Source organism: Manacus candei, unplaced genomic scaffold (genome assembly GCF_025592945.1).
Source record: "Manacus candei isolate 608988 ecotype Guabito, Panama unplaced genomic scaffold, ASM2559294v1 h1tg000040l, whole genome shotgun sequence".
NCBI classification, from domain to species: Eukaryota; Metazoa; Chordata; class Aves; order Passeriformes; family Pipridae; genus Manacus; species Manacus candei.
Window position 1 is genome coordinate 336,796 of NW_026138088.1, and position 20,497 is coordinate 357,292.

The window sequence follows — 20,497 nt, forward strand, 5'->3', positions numbered from 1 at the left end:
GGATCGACTCCCGTAACTCAGGGCGGTGTTTTACAAACCACGGGGAGTCTCCCAGCTTGAAAAAATTCCCGTAGGGCTGTTGGCGAGCTGTGGTGTGATAAGAGGAGACACCCGAATCGCTCTAGATGAGACCTGAAACCAGACTCACTTGAAGGACCTTTTCATTGATAGCAGCCGGGTGTTTATTGTGCTGGAATATTCTGCTCCTCTAATCTCTGCAGATATCCGGGAGAGAGAGGTGTAGGCTGTGATTAAATACTCCTGCTGCTGTTAGTGGTGCTGCTGTCTGTGGGGAGAGATAACCAGTGTGAGCCGGTGCTGCTCCACACGCGGGAGAGGAGCTGAATTCCCTGCTCTGTAAGTGCTGCCGGAGATGCAGCCTGAAAATCAAACGGAATTGTCTCTTTGGACTTGTCACATCAGCCCAGCTGGCTGCTAAATTGTAAAGGGGAGGAGAGAGAGAGAGAATCCCTGCGGGATGAAGTGAGCTGCCCGGGAGTGTGGAGTGAGCTGAGCATATGCTGCTGCAAAGAGGAGCAGAAACGGCACAATTTAAACAAGAAAAAAAAAAAAGACAAGTAAAATGGCATATCAAGACAGATCCTCTCTAGCAGGACAAGGTTGCAAACTGGTGGCATAAGGCAATTTGGGAATAATAGGCAGAAACAGGCAGTGGGTGGTGAGTGAAAAGCTGCCTCCCTCTCCCAGTTCCCAGGTACAGGTGTGACAATGTTTGCCAGTCATCAGCAGGGCCTGCCTGCAGGTTTTATTGAACTCTTCCTTGCTCCAAGTTGCAGCAGACACGGCAGTGTGCTCCATGTTGTCCCAAGAAAATCCTGGAGTGCTGTTTTGGCATGACGTGGGCGAGGGGAGCAATGCAGGAGTTCAGGGTTGGTGTAACTGGTCACTCCCTGCTCTGCAGCCGCTGTTTTGTGGCCCCAAGGTGGGCTGATGAAGGGGGTCTTCTCCAGCCACCCTGCAGAGGTCCAAGAAGCTGCCTCTGGAGGGTGGGAACGGGGCTGTGTGAGCCCTGAGAGCTTTTTGGGAGCTCACAGCACTCGGGGACCTCCCCATCCCTCCTGGCACTCCTGGCACAGGGAGTCACTCAGCTGAGGGAAGGGGAAAAATACAGGGGAATTTTCTCCCTCTTCCTCCCATCCCCAGGGTTTTGTGGCCCCAGGGACACACCAGGCTGGAGGGAGAGGGGCACCCCTGTGCCAGGAAACAGCTGGATGTGCCCTCCCTGCCCCAGGTTGCTGCGTGAAGGGTGAGGGGGGGTTGGTGACAACTCCCTCCGTCACGGCACGTCCTTCCTCCTCTCTGCTTTAGAGCAGAAGAGAGTGACCTCTGTGCTGTCCTTGAGTAGAGGCTGAGGAGCTTTTCTACCTGTGAAGCCCTAGCAAAGAAGGGTGTTTCCTGGGGAGATGCTGGGAACAACTTCTCCGGGGTCTGGTGCGTGTCCAGAGGGCTCGTGGTGGTGGGATCTCACTGCCTGGGACGTGTCCTGGGGGATGGAGGTACCAAACCCAGGGTTTGGGGTTTGCTGTGAGGGCTGAGCCTTGGCCAGCCCCATGAATCCCCTTGGGTCTGGGTTCCTTGAAGCTTCTGCTTTTCCTCCCTGAGCTGGGAGGAAATAACACCAGGGAGAGGCAAGAAAATTGTGCAGTTTGAACTGGGCACAGACGTGAAGCGAAACGTGGGAGAAGGACCAAGTGCAAAGGGAATAAGTGATGGTGTAAAGAGTATTTTGCAGCTTTTATATCTGCTCAGATGCTCAAAGAGCATTTTCTGTCTGAAGAGACGAGAGTGAGGTGAGCTTTCAGCACACCAAAAACCCAAACCAGACGTGGTTCTGAGCAAACAAGTCCTTGCTTAGATCTGAGGCAGAAGAAAAGGCTCTGGAGGAGGGAGCTGCTCTCCTTTTATCCCTTCCAGCTCTGTTAGTGCATCTCATACAAGAGATTCCCTCTCCTTCCAGCCCATTTAGACCTTTAGGGTGTGGTGGGATTTGCCCTTGGGTGACATGAAGAAGCAAAGGGTCACTTGAGAACAAGCCCAGCAAACCCACCACGTGTAGGTGGTGTCTCTTTTTTATTCCTTGATGTGTGTAAATCCAGGGGGAGCACTGACCCCTGGGCTCAGGGCTGCAGGGCTGCAATGATTCAGTGGCATTTAGCTGATTTATGACTCAGGATTGAATTATTTTCTTGCCTTGGTCAAGGAGGGGTTTGTTGGCTCTGTACAGTGTGGCTTTCCTTATTTCCATAGGCTGGAACTAAAGCTTGGCCTGAGACAGTGATCATCCCAGAATCATGGAATGGTTGGGGTTGGAAGGGACCTTAAAGCCCATCCAGTGCCACCCCCTGCCATGGGCAGGGACACCTTCCCCCAGCCCAGGTTGTTCCAGGCCCCTGAGCACGTAATTCCCTGATTCCAAGGGCAGGAGCCACTCAGCAGTTTGTGTCCTTGAGAAACTTCTTCCAATTTCCGATATAAAACTGTCAGAACTGGGCAGTTTAATGATTAAGGATGGAATTTGCTTTCCCTTGCAGGAATGGCCCCATCTGTCTGTATCTGAGCATCAGGATTAAGTGGACAGTTGCTTTGCTCTGCATCACTTGGATTTGGGTGTTGATTTATTCCCCTGAACTCGCTGTCTCCAAAATATTTATCTTGGTCGCCCTGTCCTTTGCTTATTGATTTCTTTCTCTTTATTATTTTTCATTCTGAGAAAGCCATTAATGCATCCAGCACCTTGGGCTCTGTTAATGGGATGGGATGTTGGGCTAATTATCTCATCCTGATTTAAGAACTCCCCAAATCAAACTTGTCACCTCTACCTGGGAAGCTGGGAGGGGAGAGAGGAGTTTTTCTGGCAGGGGTGGCAGGTTTTTGGTCTCCCTCCTCAGTGAAACAAGCCCTGCTGAAGGCTCTGCAGTCAATACCTGGTAGTGCTTTTATTTGCTCACCAGTTATTGTTTTGTTAAACAGTTGTATTTATAGATATTGTATTTACAAATATCATGTTTATAAATATTGTGTCTATACCCCGGACTTTAGGGGTAGCAGTTCCACAGAGACCCGGCTACTGCTTTGCTGCTTTTTAAAAATATTGCTGAAATGTTTGCCTAAAAATATTAGGGATGTTCCTCAAATATTCCCCAGATGGGGGCTGTAATTTTGCTGTTTCCCCACCTTATATCCAGCAGTGTCCAGGGTGAAGCTGACCCTCATCACACTGAATTAATGAGGCATTTCAGCACCGGGTTTGCTGTGACAGCAGATGGAAACTCTTGCCTCCAGCTTGGACAGACCAAAGCTTGGAATGGCTGCAGGCACCTTATTTACCACCACCAGAAGGAATTGCACAGTAATTTCAGTGTGTGTATGTGTGGGTTTGGTTATTTGGGGATTTTCCTTGCTCCACTGTTTTCCCCAATTCCTTTTTACACCCTTATTCCCTAATATTTTTTATTTTAACCACTTATTTTTAGCACCAGTTCCAAACATAACTTAACTCTGGCTCGGTGGCCCTTTTGGAAGGGAAGTGGGTTGTGTTTAATGATGCTGATGTGGGGCTGAAGCTTTAAATATAAATAAAAAAATCCCCCAATTGTCCAGCTGCCACCTAAGGGAACTGTGAGTGGAGCCAGTTGGATTCATCCTGGTGCCAATTCCGTGCTCTCCCCACCAGCCTGCAGCAACACGCAGCAATATTGCTAATTTTGTGTTCATGGCAAAGAATCTGAGCAGGAATTAGGGCTGAACTGTGCCAAGTGCTGCCCGCTGTGAAAAATGGGCTGCTCCAAAGGAGCTTTTGGGGTGATTTAATGTATTTTGGGGTCAACTGAGGGTGGATATTCTTGTTTCCCTGCAGGGGTTGTTGTTGAGGTGACCTGGGGAGCAGTTGGGCTGGGGAATACAAATGGGGATGAGGTTGGCACCGAGTTGCTGGGTCCTGACTGGGCACGAGGAGGTGGGCACTGCCCCTGCCCTGCCAAGGCAGGTTGGCTCTGGAGGGTGTTGGAGATCCCAAAGAAATCATGGAGCAAGAAAAGCTGGGCAGCAGCCACGGTCTGGGGCTGTGGGATTCTTCTCTCACCTCGTTTAATTTGGGAACTTGGTGCTTGTGGAGCAGCAGCTCCTTCAGCAGCCGTGCAGGGCTGGATTTGGGAGCCCGAAACGGGACGGGGCTGGAATGTGGTCCCCAAATTCTCTTTATTATTATATTTTTTGGCTGCAGACAGCCTAATTTATGCTGTCTGAGGGGCCTGATGGCCCACATCAGCAGAGCACCAGAGGGAGAATGTCAGCTCAGGGCTGCAGCTGGATGGGAGGAATGTTTGCCATGAGCTTGGAGCGGAGGGATGGGATCAGCTCAGGGGGAGGTGGGTGTGGAGCTGGGAGGGAATTCAGATAGGTTTGGCAGTGACCCAGGTTGTTGAGAAGGGTTGATATATCACTATTTCTGGTTCCTGGGGTTGGAATTAGCCCCTGGAATTGCTGTGTGGCCGTTTGCCAAAGCACATCACTCCTCTTGGCTTCTGGTGTGGAGAAGGTGAACGTTGGATTTGGGCAGGGGCTGGTTCTCCTCACTCTTGGCCTTCACGAGGTGGGTTAGGTCTGGTTGGGATTCAGAGCTCCCATCTCCTAGGGGACTTGGTGTGACTTGATTTTTTTAATAGGTGTGAGAACTTTTAATTTAAAATCTCTGAGAAAGCTTTGCTTTGCTGTCATCTTGACTTTTCACCTTCACCAGGCAAAGCAGACCCCTCTAATAATGTTATTTTCCACTGGAAAAAAAAATGGAGATGCTTTGAAAACTCTTCTGTTGGAACATTTTGGGCCAATTCTTGTTCAAACAGGTTTTATGCAAAGACTTTACTGGTACCTTTCCACACAGTGCAAACCAGGATCCTGCCAGGAGGAAAACCATTTCCATTGGTCACTATGCAGTTGTCACAAAACTGTATTTTTCCACCCTCTAATCTGTGGAGCATCTTCTTGAAAGGCAAAAAAATATATACTGAAAATATATTGCCAAGCTGAGGAGAGGGTGGAGGGTTATGGCAGGCAGAGAGGTTACATCTGGGATGGATTTGGGAGGTGGGACCAAAGGAGAGTGTCCAAGCTGGATGAGGCTCTTTGAGGAGGTGGTTTTTAATGAGGATGTGTTTGGGATGGAGCAGAGACAGGTTTCAAGGGTGAGGGTGGAGAGGAACCTGCCCAGTTGGTCTCCAGTTGGGAGCAGGCTGTGGGGAACAGCCCTTTCCTGCTTTGGGGAGGATCAGTTTGGTTCCAGCAAAGCTTCTCAGACTTTTGCCTCTATTTTCTTTTTTTGTTGTTGTTGTTTTTAATTTGAAAAATGACATTGGGTTTTAAAGGCTGGCACAAAAGTGATGTGAGGAATGTGCCTCCCTGCTGGGTCAGCACTAACAGCTCCCAGCTCCATCAATCCACCTCTCTGGGAAAGCCAGGGGGGAATTTTTCAAGCTGATGGGGAAAATGTGCTGCCCAGGGTCTGGCTGGGAACTCCCCAGGCTCTGGAGGATGAGGGTGTTCAGGGGGATTTGCTTTGTCCTGCTCATTTTGCAACATAAAAAAAAAAATGAGGTTCTTTATATTTTATGGTTTTACAGGTCTTTGTTTCTGGGTAGCACTGTGAGTGTGTGGGGAGGAGGATCAGGGAAACATGGACTGGTTTGGGTTGGGAGGGACCTTAAAGCCCATCCAGTGCCACCCCCTGCCATGGGCAGGGACACCTTCCACCAGCCCAGGTGGCTCTAAACCCCATCCAACCTGGCCTTGGACACTTCCAGGGATCCAGGGGCAGCCACAGCTTCCCTGGGCAACCTGGGCCAGTGAACTCCCCACGCCCCTAGCCAAGAATTTCTCTCCATTTATTCTGGAGCCGTCCATCAGGAAACAGCATAAGGGTTACCCACATGCTAAATGTGCAACCATCAACACGGGTTTGTTTTAGTTATAGAAGAGATTCCAAATAATTACTCACCTCCCTACAGCAGAATTAACATAATTAGGGACATAATTACAGTTACCAACCACTCAGGGATTTGGTGAAGGCTTAATTAATATTTGCAAATTGGATCTGTGACCATCTCCTGCATTCTGGGGGACAAAGAACAGGAATTCTTGGTCTGTTGGTGCCAAAGGACACTGGTGTGGGGAGGTGGAGTCAATCCAGGTGTTCTGCAGGATGGGAGCCCTTTGGATTTGGGCTCCCCACTGGCCCCAGATATTTGGGAGATGCTGCTGAGGGTTTGCTCAGTGAAAGGGGCTCTGGGAGCCTGAGACTGCTGGGATTGCCCTTCCCTCTGGTCTGGTTCAGAGTAATGTCATTTATCCTGAAATTCCAGGGCTGCTGGAGCTTGTTCCCAGTGGGATCCTTCCATGGTGCCATCAGGGCTTTGCAGCATCCTGGGCTGGCTCCAGGAACAGCTGCTTTTCCCAGTGGGATGGATGAAATGGGAGCTGGGATGAGCTTTTCCTTTTGGGGCTTGCTTTTCCCACCCTGTCATTTATCCTGAAATCCCTGGATCTTGTTCCCAGGGGATTGTTCCATGATGCTACAAGGTGCCCTAAGGGCTGGATCCAGGAGCAGTCTTTTTTCCCAGTGGGATGGGTGAAGTTGCAGCTGGGATGAGCTTTTCCTTTTGGGGCTTGCTTTTCCCATCATTTATCCTGAAATCCCTGGGATGCCAGAGCTTGTTCCCAGTGGGATCATTGCCTGGTGCCATAAGGGCTTTGCAGCATCCTGGGCTGGCTCCAGAAACAGCTGCTTTTCCCAGTGGGAATTGCAGCTGGGATGAGCTTTTCCTTTTGGACCTGCTTTTCCCATAATTTATCCTGAAATCCCTGGATTTTGTTCCCAGGGGGGTGTTCCATGATGCTACAAGGTGCCCTAAGGGCTGGATCCAGGAGCAGTCATTTTTCCCAGTGGGATAGGTGAGGTTGGATCTGAGATGAGCTTTTCCTTTTGGGGCCTGCTTTTCCCATCATTTATCCTGAAATCCCTGGGATGCCAGAGCTCCTTCCCAGTGGGATCATTGCCTGGTGCCATCAGGGCTTTGCAGCATCTCAGGATGGCTCCAGGAGCAGCTGCTTTTCCCAGCAGGATGGGTGGAATTGCAGCTGGGATGAGCTTTTCCTTTCTGGACTTCTTCTCCCATCCTGGCTGTGGATTTGCCACCTCCTGAGCTGGGATGGAGGAAAACTCTTGGATTATTCCCACTTTCTCCTCCCCTTGGAGGGGCAGTTCTCCATCCTCCAGGGTGGAACAGCTGCTGCAGGGGGTTGTTCCAGCTCATTTATCCCTGGGATGGGCTGAGCCTGTCTGTCTGTCCATACCTTTTGCACGTGGATGCCATCCAAGGTCCCATTTTCCATTCCCTTCCATGCAGGCAGAGTCCAGCCTGGTCTTGGCATGGATGCAGGAATGCTGGGATGGCCTGGGGTCTGATTTCAGGGCTGGCAGGGGAAATCCTGCCTCAAGTGGGTTTCCCAGGCTTTGAAAACCAGAAATCAGGCTCCAGAGGTGGGTGTTGTCCCCAAAAGGCTTCACAGCACGTGGGCAGGTGTGGCCAGGGCTGCTTTACATTGCAATTCCCTGTTTTCCTGCATTTCCTGGCCATTTTCACCACTTCTTTCACCCTTCCCTAATTTCCAGTCCCTCTCTGAGCCAAAAGTCACCCATCAGTCTTGGTCTGCTTTGAGATCAGGGCTCTACACTCTTCTCTCCTTCTGAAAAGGGGGATCCCTGAGGCTGCAAACCTGAGATGATGCAGCTGATTCATTTCCCACTTGTGGGAGTTCTTCCTCTTTTTTATTTTTCCTCCCCCCCCCCTGTAATTTCATGCAGTGGGAGCAGATATTTGTAATTTTTTTCAGTGATTGCTCCTCTCCCCTGTTCCCCCAATTTTATAATTTACTTCTGGAATAAAACAAACTCCAGCAAAACATCCTCCTCAACACCCTTGAGCTTTAAATTTTCCAATAATAAAGTGGGAACATAAATTAAGAACTAGAGCTGTTACTAATCTTATGACCACACTCACTCCCATCCTGATTTTCCTATGGTGTATTAAATCAAGAAGAATGGCCTATTATAATACAATTAGCTGTGATTCACAGGCAGGAATCGCTGGAGCCAGTGTGGGGGGAAAAAAGTTGCATTAATATGATTGGAAAAGGCTTGAAACCTTTGTGATTTGGGTTTGTTTTTTTTGTTTCTTTCCTTTTTGCCTTTTAAAAACCCTTCAGATGCAGCCATGGGAGGTGAGGGGGGGGAATTCACTCTGTATTTTGTAATAAATTTGTGTTATGATCCAAAATGTCTCATTGTGGGCATGTAAATAATTCTGGGCTCCCAGCATATGTTACTCACATCAACAGTCTCATCCTTTTAGCTTTGTTAGATTTAATGCCTCAGTGCCCCCAGTCTGCTCTGGTGGAAGGACCTCAGTCTGCTGGCACAGTGGGCAGGAGGAAAAGTGGCAACAACTTGGCCTTGGAGCTGTTCCAGCTCCAAACCAAACCAGGCAGAGCTCTGAGAGATTTGCTGGAGAAATGGAATCAGGGAATCAGGGAGTGGTTTGGGTTGGAAGGGTCCTTGAGATCATCACCACCTTCCAGTGGTGCTGGGGTGCAAGGAATGCTGCCCATCCTGAGCCTTAGGGTGAAAATGAGCTTTATTCCAGCTCAGGGCTGTCTGTACCTGTATCCTACGTCCAGAGGTACCTCCTCCCTCCCTGCTTTGCTTTTCTCCACTGACCACAGCAGGGTTGGGGCAGGGTTTGGGGCCAGGTTTTACTGTAGAGCTCTGAATTTGGGTGGGGTAAAATCTGCTTTAGTTATTATCACAGAATCCCAGACTGGTTTGGGCTGGGAGGGACCTTAAATCTCATCCAGTGCCACCCCCTGCCATGGGCAGGGACACCTTCCACCAGCCCAGGTTGCTCCAAGCCCCATCCAGCCTGGCCTTGGACACTTCCAGGGATCCAGGGACAGCCACAGCTTCTCTGGCCAACCTGGGCCAGGGCCTCCCCACCCTCCCTGCCAACAATTCCTTCCCAATATCCCATCTATCCCTGCCTTGTATCAGTGGGAAACCATTCCCTGTGTCCTGTCCCTCCATCCCTTGTCCCCAGTCCCTCTCCAGCTCTCCTGGAGCCCCTTTAGGTGCTGGAAGGGGCTCTGGGGTCTCCCTGGAGCCTTCTCTTCTCCAGGCTGAACGATCAGAATTCTCTCACCCTTTCCTTGCAGGAAAAGAAAGGAAAGGTGGAAGCTGAGTGGCATCTGCCCTGGCTTGAGGAAATGTGGAATCTCAGAATGGTTTGGGTTTGAAGGGACCTTAAAGCTCATCCCATCCCATCCCACCCCTGCCCTGGGCAGGGACACCTTCCATAGAAACAGCTCTATGTGCTCTCAGGCTGCTCAGGGAGCATTTGGGGTCTCTTGGAGGACTTGCTGCTTGGGACTGTGACCCTGAGCTGTGTTTCTGGTGGAAAGGAGGCTTCAGGGTCATCTCATTCCCATGGAGTTGGGGCTTGAGGTCCTTTAGGCTCTGACTTGGGCTTGTGCTCCTTAAGGCCTCATAATTCCAAGCAGTTGTTGCCTTTTCTCCCTGCAGGTGCAATCCCAGTGGGAGACACTCTGTGCAGATCCCAAGGGTTTTGAAAATTCCCTTTTGCCTGTGCTTGTGAGAGAGAGGAAAAGCCCCCTCTGTCCTTAACCAGCCCATGGGAAGAGACCTGGATTTCTCCCACTCTGCCTGAGGGCAAACACTGACCAAAACACCCAGAACGTGCCTGGAATCACTTGCAAAACTGGGAGGGAAATTTAAGTTGACTTTTCTTCTCAGCCCTTTCTCAAGGTGCTGGAGGGAAGTACCCACTTCCACAGGGATTTATTTCCCAGGCTTTGTTATAGGAATGGTGGGGAGAAAGTCTGAGGGTCCTTTCCCATCCCAGTCTAGAAGGGAATGTGGCTTGTGAGTGTTTCCACTGCTTTATATTGTTTTTTCAAAGCCTTGTCGAGGGTTAAAAGGAATGTCTGTCCCTCCTTGCTGCAAACATTCCAGCTTTCTCCTCCCTGCCTGCTCTCCTGACACTTGGGAATTGCCCCTCCATCACCTCCAGGAGCCAGGGAGAGGTTTTCCCCCTTTTTGCAGGCGGGGAGATGGGGTGGGACAGAGATTCCAGGCAAACTCCAGCTGTGCTCCCACCCCTCTGTGGCTCCCTGGAGAACAGGAATTCTGCCCAGCTCAGGGACAGCCACTGCCCTGTCACCAACCTGCTCCCCTGGGGCTTCTCTTGGGCTCTTTCCTCTCTCTCAGACCTTTTTTCTTTCCTATATTTAGTCCAAAACGCTGGAAAACAGGCCAGATTTTTGCTGTGCAGCAGGAAAACGGCTGGGAAGGGCCCTCTGGAACACACCAACACGTCCCTCCAGGTGCACAGAACTTTATAACAAATATTTTGCAATAGCAGTGGATTTCCTAAGGGGTAAAAAGCCTTTACCCTCGATTTTCTTCCCCTCCTGGCATAATGGATGGTGGGATGGGGAGGTTGGGATCACCTGCAGTTGAGATCTCCAGCTAATTCTCTGCACTGGGTGCTAATTAAGCATCTCCTGCTCTCTAAACTCAGCTGAATGCAACAATTTATCCCTTCAGAGGGTGCATTTCCACCATGAGGTCTCACCCTGCCTGAGTTATTCCCTGTGAAATACTGAAAATATTTCCTGTGTGAGGTGTGTTGTGTGCTCAGAATCCCAGCTCCCTCCACCACCAGCTTTGGAATATCAAACCCATCAATCATTCTGGTTTTAATAATGTCTGCAGCCATAGATTCTCCCCCTGGAAGCCTCCTCCAAGTCTTGGATGACTTATGGCACCCGGGGCTGGGGCTGGATCCTGGTTTATTGGTGGTTCTGGTGCATCCACCAACATATTTCAGCAGAGGAGCCAGCCAAGGATTCCTGCAAAACTGGCTCTTTGCTTTGGGAAAAGTGCTTTTTCTTTTTATCCTTCCCAACTTGGCCTCCTCTTCTCTGTCCCTGTGTTGAATGTGGCTTTGATTTCCCTCAGCCCTTCCCTCCCTCCAGCTTTCTCAGTCTCCCAGTGCTCTCACACCCCCTTTTCCCCCTCCCTGCTGGGGTTGGGGACACGAGAGTCCCCAATCCTGTGCTGAGGTGGTGACCCCTCATGTGCAGGGGCGAGGTTGTGGTTGTAGGAGCTGTTTCAGGGTCATGCTTTGTGCTCCCTGCTCTATAATTAAATATTAAAAAGCAATTTCCAAGCATTAAAAGGTTGATCTCCCCGACTCTAAGATCAGGTTTTCCTAACCCTGGAGGGCAGAGGCTTCGTTGTGGCTTTTGTGCCAGGCAGGAAAAGTGAGGAGAGGGATGGGACAGATGGATGCTCCTGTCTTGGATGGGTTTTTTTCCTCCTGCTTCAAGCTCCCAGGTTGGCACAGCCTTTGCAGAAGGCTCCTGGTGCTCTGCATCACTCCTGGTGATTTTCCTGGCCTTATTTCTCCTTTCCATCATGTTCCTGCAGCTTTTATCATGTTTTCCACTCTATCTCCAGGCCGTGCTACTGCTTGGTTGTTCAAGTCCATCCCACTTTTCCCTGTTGGTTGAGCAGTGTTTTCCATCAAATATTGAAAATAAAGCTTTTTATGTTTCAAACATCCTTCTTAAGATGGTGGGGCCCAGAAGTGCCCAGGGTGTTGCCTCACCTGGTGCTCTGTGTGCAGTCCTGGGCCCCACCATGGGAGAAGGATGTGAAGGTCCTTGGATGAGGGTTCATAAAAATACCATTTTAAGATGGTTAAAGGTTTTCTGAGGTGTTTGTGTTTTGCTTTCTGGCTTGGGCGTCGCTCCAGGTGAAATTTCCGAGCTTTCCTTGATGGTCTTAAGGAGTAAGATCAAAAAAAAATCAGAGTTTATGGATGTCCTCAGTGCTGGCCTTTGAACATCCAGCCCTGTGTGATCACACAGCCCAGGGCTTGGCTGGGTGGAACGAAAGCTCGGGGTAATCTTGTGATGTCTGAGCAAGTCAGTGCTGTGCTCAGCTAAAAAAAGTTGCAGGTTTTAGGGCTGGAGAGGGGAGAGGGTCAGCAAGGCCCAGTGCCAGGTCCTGTTCTGGGGTCGTAACAACCCCTTGGAACGCTCCAGGCTGGGGGAAGGGGTGGCTGGAGAGCTGGGAAGGGACCTGGGGGTGCTGGTGGCAGCAGCTGGACACGAGCCCAGCTGTGCCCAGGGGGGCAAGAGGCCAAGGGCACCTGGGCTGTGTCAGCAATGGTGTGGGCACAGGAGCAGGGCAGGGATTGTCCCCCTGTGCTGGCACTGCTCGGGTCACACCTCCAGGGCTGTGTCCAGGTCTGGGAATCTCAGGAAAAGAAGGACATGGAAGGGCTGGAGCGTGTCCAGGGAAGGGAACGGAGCTGGGGAAGGGGCTGGAGCAGCAGGAGCAGCTGAGGGAGCTGGGGGGGCTCAGCCTGGAGAAAAGGAGGCTCAGGGGGGACCTTCTGGCTCTGCAACCCCCTGGCAGGAGGGGGGAGCCGGGGGGGGTCGGGCTCTGCTCCCAGGGAACAAGGGACAGGAGGAGAGGGAATCATCTCAAACTGCTCCAGGGGAGGCTCAGGTTGGACAGCAGGAGGAATTTCTTCCTGGAAAGGTTTGTTAAACATCAGGATGGGCTGCCCAGGGAGGTTTGGAGTCCCCAGCCCTGGAGGTGTCCAAGGAAGGCCTGGCTGTGTCACTCAGTGCTCTGGGCTGGGGGACAAGGTGGGCATCGGGCACAGGGTGGGCTCGATGTCCTTGGAGGTCTTTTCCAACCTCAGTGATCCCGGGATTCTGAGGTGAGGAGCGTGGGGGTCGGTGGGGAAGACAAGTGGCGTGGGTTTGAGGAGCTGCTCTGCTCTGTCCCAGCAGCTCTGGCAACACCTGGAGGGGTTTGCAGATGGTCAGACGAGCCAGGCAGGGAGATGCCGAGTGCTGGGGAAGAGCTGTGAGTTTGTGGTGGGTGGATGGTGGGATCTGTGCTATCCAAACATCAGAAATAGCTCCTGAGGCTCCTCTGCGTTTCCCAGCCTGGCTGAGTCATCCCTCTACCTTTTCATTAACGTTGTGGGCGCTGCTGTTTTTGGGATCTTCCTTGTTGGCCCGTCCCCAGCCTGCCTGGGGTGGTGATTGCCTCCCAGGGAGGATGTGGTGGGATGTGCCTGAGTCCCCACACTGCTGGAGAGGAGACTCAGGGAAGGGGGAGGATTTCCCTGAGCGGCACCTCCACCATTGTAGCTGTTCCTGTGGCTTTGAGGGAAGTGGAAAACAGCCCTCAGCTCCAGAGGGAAAACCACACTCTGTGGCATGAGGGTGAAACTACAGAGGGGTTCCTACAGAAAGGCTTTCATCCTGTCCCAAAATGAGGGAGGAGGGGAGCTGGGGGTCCTGTCCAGCCTCCAGGAGGGGCCTGGGGCTCCTCATTGCCTGCACCTCTGGAATGGGAATTCCATTTTGGCTGAGCTCTCATGGGCCCCATCCCTTCCCTCTGGCTCCCTTTGTCTCTTTTGCCCTTCCCCTCCCTGTTGCAGCTCAGATGGACGTTTCTGGTCCCTGCTGCAGGAGGTGGGTGTTCCTTTGGGCTCCTGCAACCAGATGTGGAGGGTTAATGGGAAGGTTCGATCCACTGATTGTCCCCCTTGGTAGGGAGAAGGTCAGAACTGAGGGCAGCGTTGGCTGGAATGGAACAGATGAGCTGGAAAGGCCCCACAACCACCATCCAGCCCACGTTCCCCTCCTGCAGCTGGGGGAGATCCCAGCCCTGGGCTGAGTCTCCCAGGGCGATGGGAGGAGAGGATGGATTTGGGGAAAAGAGTATTAAAGGGGGAGAAGGGGAAAAGTGAAGCGTTGGATCAACTCTGAAACGTGCAGGTGACTCTGGGCAGTGTGTGCAGGGGGGAGGGAAGGGGCTGAAGGGGGTTTTCAGCTCTGTGGTGGTTCTAATGCTCAGAGATTTTCGTGGCTACTGACCCAAAACACCCCGTTTCTAAGGGGAGAATTTGAAGAAGGTCGAGTAGAAGCACTAGAACAGCTTTTCTTTCTTTTAAATATGTTCTTACTGGCTCTGGTGCTGCTGGGAGAGATGGTCCATGCTGAGGGGTGAGTGGGGATGTTCTCCAGGAGCTTTGCTGGAGCCACCAAATGGGTTAAATGAATAAAGGGAAAAACATAATGAATAGACATCAGTGACTCTGGAGAAACCAACCTTCTCGAGCAGCACCAAGGTCACAGAATCCCAAAATGGTTTGGGTTGGGAGGGACCTTAAATCTCATCCAGTGCCACCCCCTGCCCTGGGCAGGGACACCTTCCACTAGCCCAAATTGCTCCAAGCCCCTCCAACCTGGCCTTGGACACTTCCAGGGATCCAGGGGCAGCCACAGCTTCTCTGGGCAACCTGTGCCAGGGCCTCCCCACCCTCACAGCCCAGAATTCCTTCCCAATCTCCCATCTCTCCCTGCCCTCTGGCAGTGGGAAGCCATTCCCTGTGTCCTGTCCCTCCATCCCTTGTCCCCAGTCCCTCTCCAGCTCTCCTGGAGCCCCTTTAGGTCCTGGAAGGGGCTCTGGGGTCTCCCTGGATCCTTCTCTTCTCCAGGGGAACCCCCCCAGCTCTCCCAGCCTGTCCCCAGAGCTGAGGGGTGCTGTGATCTCCTCCCACACAGCTCAGCCTGAGCGACTTCCCATGAAAAATACTGCATTTTGTTTGGGTTCCTCTCCACTTTTTTGAAGTGGTTTTGCTTCTTTGGCCTCCCTTTCCTGCCTGTCTCATGAAAGGTGAGCTCCAGTGGAGATGAAGGGAAGCCCAAGCCATCAGTGCCAACTGTGTGAGCTCTGCTGGGTTCACGTGGGTTATTAGTGGGACTGTTGATTTTTGGTCTTCAAAAGCCCAGGGCCAAGAGGGGTGGCAGGGCTGTGGTTGGGCCTTCACCTCTGATTTTCCCATCTGAAGGATCACAGTCTCCTCTCACCTCCCTGCAGGCACTGGGTGGACTCACGCCGAGAGTTTTGACTTCTGTCAGCGAGAGAGGAATAAGTGCAAAAGGGGCTGAGATGCCTCAAAAACGTCGTTTCCCAGCAACTAAACAGGAGCAGGGGAAAAAAAGCAGAGAAAATAACTGGCTCTCTGGCAACCTGTTTGTTTTAGAGGTCGTTCCTGAGGCATGAGGGCTTGTTAGCATTAGGCTGACACTTGCTTGGTTTTCATCTTGCTCTCTCCGGGCTGGGAAAGGCAATGCCCTTTTGATGTCAGACATGAAGGAAGCAGGCTCCTGTGTGCCAGGTGGGGATTCCAGAGGAGCAGGGGATACAGCCCTCCTGCAGCAAACCAGTGGCTTAATGCACAGAGCTCCTTTGCTAATTCTGAGATCCCTGTGTTTAAATGTAAAAGGCAGTGGTGGTTGAATCGTGGGTGAGGGAAGAGCTGGGGAATAATGAGGGTGAAGCTCCTCGTGATGAAGATGTGCTGCTGCTTGGGGAGAGGATCAGCACCAGGCTGGGATGTGCCATGGGGTGGTTTATGCTCTGCCTCTGGAATAAATTTGTCTGGAAACTCTGGGTGTCCATGATGCAGGAATTCAGAGTCATGGAATGGTTTGGGCTGGAAGGGACCTTAAAGCCCATCCAGTGCCACCCCCTGCCATGGGCAGGGACACCCTCCACCAGCCCAGGTTGCTCCAACCTGGCCATAGACACTTCCAGGGATGAAATTTTTAACAGAGAGAGTGCTCAGCCATTGGAATGGGCTGCCCAGGGAGGGGGTGGAATCTCCATCCCTGGAGGTGTTGAAGGTGAGACTGGATGTGGCATCAGTGCCATGGGCTGGGAACCACAGTGGGGTTGGAGCAAGGGTTGGACTGGATGATCTCAGAGGTCTTTCCAGCCTGGTTGATTCTATGATTCCATGATTCCGTGATTCTGTGATTCCGTGATTTCTCTGATTCATGCAATTTTTCAACATTCTGGCAAAGCTGCTGTAGCCCTGGAGTGGTCTTGCTGGGACAACAGTGCTCCAAAGCAGCAGCCTTTCAGCAGTGACTCCTGTTCCTACATCAAGGTGACCTTCCCCACATCTGCTTTGCCTCCTCATATTGTTATTTTTCCCTCCCAGCCCAGCTGGGCTCGGCTCAGGAATCCTGGATCTCTCCTGGATCTCGATGGGTGGGGAAGGGGCTGAAAACTGGCAAAGTTCTGATGAACTTTGGGGAGGGAACATTAAATATCCCAGTGAAAAGGGGGGGGGTTGCCATTGCTGTAGGTATTTTTGTTACACTTTAATTAGATTAGTGCTGTAGGTTTCCTGGCCAGCTGTTCACTTTGCAGACAGGCAGAAAAAAACTCCGGCATTGCTCTCCTGCTGCTTTCATCTTGTAATGAGCTTGTTAGCAATTAGTTGCCATTGGAAGGGGCTGCAGTGGTGTGGAGCAGCAACACGACGAGCTCTGTGCCCAAAAAGTTGATTTTTTTTAGTGGGAATTGGGTGGAAAAGGGGTTGGAATAGAAGTGGTTTCAAGACTGATGGGCAGGACGCATCAGTGCTCTGTTTGATGGCAATTCCTTGTCACTTTGTGCTGGTTTGGCTGAGTTTGGGATTATGACACACAGGTATAATTTGGGGATTTACAGACAGTCATTTGGGGGCTTTTTTTTTTTTTATTTTAAACACTTCTAGCCTGGAAATTTTCCCTTCACTCCTAATAGGCAGGTTGGGGAATTCATTGAAGACCTTTCAGTCTCTCTAAAGACTTTTTTCCAACCCAGCCCTACCCACACACCTGCAAGGATCCATGGATGGCACAGCATATCCTGGGGAGAAATGGGATATGCAGGGATTTCAAGCATCTGCTGGAGCTGGCAGAGATGAGGATGCTTTCCAGGGGAACAGGAAGGTTTTCACACCATCCTGCTTGTCCTGGTTGTTGATTCAGAGCCTGGATTTTTCCCAGTCTCGCCAGGCAGAAATAAATCCGGGATAAGTTTGAATTGCTGAATTGCAGCCATGGCAAAGGGCTCACCCAGGACCTTGGAGTTTGTGCATCGTGTTTCAAGGCTGAGCTGTTCTAAAAAGAAGCCCTTTTTATTAAAAAAAGAAAAGGAAAATGAAGCTGGAGAGGGGACTGTGGCTTTTGCCCAGAGTTTCTGTTGCTCCCTGCTCCTCTTGTGCTTCATTTGTCTTCCTTTCCAAAAATCACCAAACCATGAGGACTCAAATAACTCTGAACAAATTAATCCTTGGGAAGGAGGGGGGGGGGAAATGAGCAAAAAAATTCAAAATAAGTTGAAAAATTTGTCTCGTGGGAATGTCCCGAGGAAAGAATAAATCAAGAAATAAATGAAGCTTATTTTTGCAAGCTGCTTTGATTTATCCTTAATGATCCTTCCACTCTGCAGATGTGGCCTGGGAGGGGACCCCAGGGGTCACCCAGATGCTCCACACGTGTGTGTCCAGCCCTTTTTCCATCATCCCTGTTTTTCAGCTGTTCCTTCCCTGTTCCTTCTGTGGGACCCAGAAGTTAATGAGCATTGACTGAAGCTGGAGGCTCGTGTTGCAAACCAGGGCTGAGCACTCACTCGTGTGTTTAGCAAGAAATAATTGTGGGTTTGGAGCAGGGAAGTGTTTTCCCAGGAGTTCTGCTCCTGCAGAGCTGTGGCTCAGGGAGGGTTAACACGGGGTGCTGGCTGGGGGGTGCTCACCTGCACTGTGGCTGCTGATGAAAACTTCTGATCTTTCAGCCCCAAACTGTTTGTTGAGGAAAGGGAGGATCACTGACTGCTCTGTCTGCAGCCCCAGAGATGTTCTGGTGTAGGAATGGGTGTCCTTATCCCCCAAAAATCCCCTGTGATTTCTATGGGCTGATCAAAGCAAAGCCTCTTTTGTTGGCTGTGTCTCCTTTTGTACCCACTGACTGATGGGGACAGAAAATCCCATCCCTGGGAAAGCTGCTCCAGGTTCTTCCAGCTCAGTGGGTCGTTTTATTTGCCCCTTCATCTTCTTCACCTGTTCCCTTCCTGCAATCCCAGAGAACCTGGAATGGTTTGGCTTGGAAGGGACCTTAAAGAGCATCCAGTTCCACCCCTTGCCGTGGGCAGGGACACCTTCCAGCAGCCCTTCCACTGTGGGGTCTGCAGGAGGGACCCTGAGCTGCTGTGGGTGTGCAGGAGGGACCCCAGGCCATGGGATCTGCAGGAGGGACCCCAGCTGTGGGGTCTGCAGGAGTGACCCCAAGCTGAAAGGTCTGCTGGAGGGACCCCAAGCTATGGGGTCTGCAGGAGTGAACCCAAACTGTAGGGTCTGTAGAGGGGACCCTGAGCTGCTGTGGGGTCTTCAAGAGTGACCCCAGGCCACAGGGTGTGCAGGAGGGACCCCAAACTGTGGGGTCTGCAAGAGGGACCCCAAAGTATGGGGTCCACAGAGGGGACCCTGAGCTGCTGTGGGTCTTCAGAAGTGACTCTAAGCTGTGGGGTCTTCAGGAGGAACCCTAAACTGTGTGGTCTGTAGAGGGGACCCTGAGCTGCTGTGGGGTTTTCAGGAGTGACCCCAGGCCATGGGATCTGCAGGAGGGACCCCAAGCTGAAAGGTCTGCATGAGGGACCCCAAACTGTGGGTTCTGTAGAGGGGACCCTGAGCTGCTCTGGGGTCTTCAGGAGTGAAGCCACATGATCTGCAGGAGGGACCCCAAGCTGTGGGGTGGGCAGAAGGGATCCCAGACCATGGGGTCTGCAGGAGGGACCCCAAGCTGTGGGTCTGCAGGAGGGACCCCAGACCACAGGGTCTGCAGGAGTGACCCCAAGCTGAAAGGTCTGATGGAGGGACCCCGAACTGTGGGGTGTGCAGGAGGGACCTCAAATTGTGGGGTCTGCAGGAGGGACCCCAGGCCACAGGATCTGCAGGAGGGACCCCAAGCTGTGGGTGTGCAGGAGGGACCCCAAGCTGTGGGTGTGCAGGAGCTGCTCCCCCCGTCCCTGCCTGACTCTGCAGTGGTGCAGCGAGGATGGAGCTGCAAAAAGTCTCAATCAAACCTGAGCCTGGCCATGCCTGATGCAGAACTTCCCCCCTCCACCACCTGGATTCCAGAAACAAAAAAAAAACCACAAAAAACCCACCAGGCAATTTCCTTGCAAGGACAAGTGCCATTTCTATTTTTAACAGATGATTTATAAATAGGGGCATTATTTTAGCCCTTTTGCAAGGGGAGGGGGCCAGCACTGAGCTCCACCAGGCCCAGCTTTGCTGCAGCCCTTCCAGCTCTCCCAGCCCTGTTTAGGCTGTGCAGGCACGTTTTCTCTTGACCTATTTTTATTTTTTTTTTTTTTTTTTTTTGGTGATGTGTTTGTGCTAAGCCCCAGATGTAATGGGACTGCTTTTTTTTATGAGTTCCCAGAGTAATAGGTTTGGCAGGAAGGTTTTGGAGGCGTTTGCTAATAGCTCAACCTGGGCAGCTCTTTTCTGCCTTGGTGGGTTCGGGGAGGAGGAGGAGGAGGAGGAGGAGGAAGGAGGGAGGTCGGGGAGTCGCTGCTGTTTAATGTGACACGACTGGAAACTCTGCTTGGAGTCCCTTCCCAAAAGCCTCCCCTTGCCCTTGCTGAGGGCATGGAGGTGCCTTGTTTTCCTGCACCTCCACCTGCATCCCTGGCAGTGAGAAGCTGCTCTCCTGGATTTCCCTGGCAGGAGGAGGAGGCAGCTCAGGGCTGACAGGCAGGAGGGGCCGGTGGAGGCTGCAGGGAAGGGACAAATAAAGTGTCACCACCACCCGAGGTGTCACTCCCCACTGCCACGTGCCTGCAGGTCTGGCTGCACTTCATTGGGCTGATTAAAAAGCACAACGAGGAGTGCAGGGCTGAGTCATAGGAGCCCTGAGTGGACCAGCTGCTCTGTACCAGGCTCCAGTGCCAGCTCTGCCCGGGCACCTCGGCCCTGCTGCCACTTGGAGCCCTTGGGCAAGTGGAGCGTGGTGGCAAGATGGGCTGACAGGAAGGCTGAGATCATTCCTTCCTCGCTGTCACAGCGGGAAGCATCCCCCCCTTGGAGCTCACCTGGATGTCTCCCAGCTGGACAGAGCTCTGGAAATCCTCCCTGCCTGGTGCCACCGACCCCGCGGGGCTGCAGATGCCCGGTTGGCATCCGTGGGGCTGAGATCAGAGCTGGCTGCTGCCCCTCTGGAGCAGCTGGCACCCAGTTTAGAGCGGGTTGTTTTGCCAAGAGTGGCTCTGTGTGAGCCCTGGGGCTGTAATTACTGATCTCACTTCCTATCAGTAGGTCCACAGGAGCTCTGCTGCAGCCCCGGGGCCAGCAGGACCCTCCTCTGACAGGGCCGTGGTTAAGCCCAGCTCAACTAATAGAATTTGGTCACCTAAAGCAGCTTTTTGGATGCAGCTGAGTTTGAGGATTCTTTAATTTTTAAGCTCCCGATGGCTGTG

General features: G+C 52.0%; 1 protein-coding gene across 1 annotated transcript in view; it reads left to right on the forward strand.

The window, feature by feature from the left end:
- Positions 1 to 20,497, forward strand: part of LOC127474239 (acid-sensing ion channel 2-like) — a 78,531-nt gene that overhangs the window by 1,337 nt on the left and 56,697 nt on the right. The gene's annotated exons all lie outside the window — the stretch shown is intronic.